The sequence below is a fragment of the Pygoscelis adeliae genome, unplaced genomic scaffold (assembly GCF_000699105.1).
Source record: "Pygoscelis adeliae isolate BGI_AS28 unplaced genomic scaffold, ASM69910v1 Scaffold350, whole genome shotgun sequence".
In the NCBI taxonomy this organism is placed as follows: Eukaryota; Metazoa; Chordata; class Aves; order Sphenisciformes; family Spheniscidae; genus Pygoscelis; species Pygoscelis adeliae.
The window spans coordinates 1,000,084-1,001,855 of NW_008823889.1; positions in this window are offsets into that span (position 1 = coordinate 1,000,084).

Here is a 1,772-nt window from a genome sequence, read left to right on the forward strand (position 1 = left end):
ACGGCCATGCTGGTTTTGTCCTCAAGCATGTCACTCCTTGTTCTCTTCAACAATCTGGAGATGATATTTGGCTGGCAGGATGTTGTAATTTAATTTATTAGTAAAATTAATTAAAGAGCAGGGCTTTAAGTCATGAAAGCTTTATGAAAACCAAGTGCTATTGTAGGTAATCTCTTTCTAGTGGTCTCAATTTGTTTCACAGCAGCAATTATGACAAATACCCACTGGATTTTTTTTGTTAGTTTGAGTCCCATGTCTTTTCTGCTAAGGTTACAATCTTTCTTATGGAAATCTGATTTTAAGGAAAAGAAAAAGACAAAAAAATCCACATTAAAACCATACTGTTAATTATAACCGATATTACCCTTTTAAAGCAGTTTTACATTTAAGATTTTGACAGGCACGTTTCACCAGTTGCTGTACAGTGAATACTTATTTCATCAGCTAGACCACACTGGAATCCACAGAAGGATCCACCAAGAAAGTTAAATATGCTCTCTCTCGTATCCAGACGGTCAGAACAAGAACGAAACATTCTGGGGAAGCCACATGGCACATTACTGACTTACAACATTTATCAATGTTAGATGACTACATTAGGCTTTTATGTTAGCAGACATAAAGGAGTAGTTAAAATAGCATGTTGAAACAGTCATTTGGTTCTCTGGAGTGGAGTCAAAACTGAAGATAAAGCAAGTCATTTGTTACCATGAATAAGGTCTATGCAGCTTGCTACGTGAGAGCATTTAAGAAAGGATCTTAGTAACAGGTATGGCATTACTTCACTATCAGGGTCAAAAAATGTATCCTCCCCATGGTTTTTTGCTGTGTTTCCGTCCCAGGGACAGCTCTGTTTCACCCACAGCAAAATGATTTCTAGTGCACGTATGAGAACAGCCACTCTAATGGATCTCTCAGAACAAAGACAATGGCTGAAATCCAATTTCACTGATTTTGAAAGTTGCTGAGCACTCACCATTTCCGCTGATACCAGTAAGAGATCAGGATTTTAAATATCAGTCCCTAGGTTCTTATTTGGAGTCCATCTATCACAGATATTGCTACTTTTACTCTTTTTATCCCATGAGTTCTGGGCTGGGAAGATGAATAATTAAAATGACTTTTTCAGTCAACTTTTGTCTCCGCATTACTGACCTTTTCAGATGGTTCATTCTTCTTGTGACCATGATGCTTTTTAGAAAATAAACATTAGGGAACATTTTATGGTTTTGTTTTACAGCTGCCTTGCTGGCTATGTGGAACAGAATCACTGCATTTACCAATCTAATTCACTTTGTCTTATTAACCCCATTTCAGCTGGTGTGACTACTACACCAGTTTGGCATACCTACACAAACACACACCTGCATAAGCTTACGTCTGTGTATCACATCTCAAAGGCAGAATCAAACAAGATGGACAATAAATAGGAGCAGAAGTAGAAACAGGCATTGTTATAGTCAGCTTTCCACAGCAAAAGCACTTGAGATGAGCCCAAAAGACTGGAATTACCAGAGATGTTGTCAGTGCCTGGTACCGAGCTCCTGCGAGCACACTGCAGGATGCTCCCAGTTGCTGCCAGACTCAAAAGCTCTGAAGGAGGCAATGACTTCCTGAGCATGCTGCAAGCCACATTCTCTTCGTGGAAATTTAATATTTTCCTGTACGTGGCCGTGCAGCTGGTGCCAGAGGGGTTCGTCAGTGAATTGGTGGGCAACCACGAGCGAGTGTAATAAAATACATTGCTAACTGCTGGGAATGTTCATTTCCCT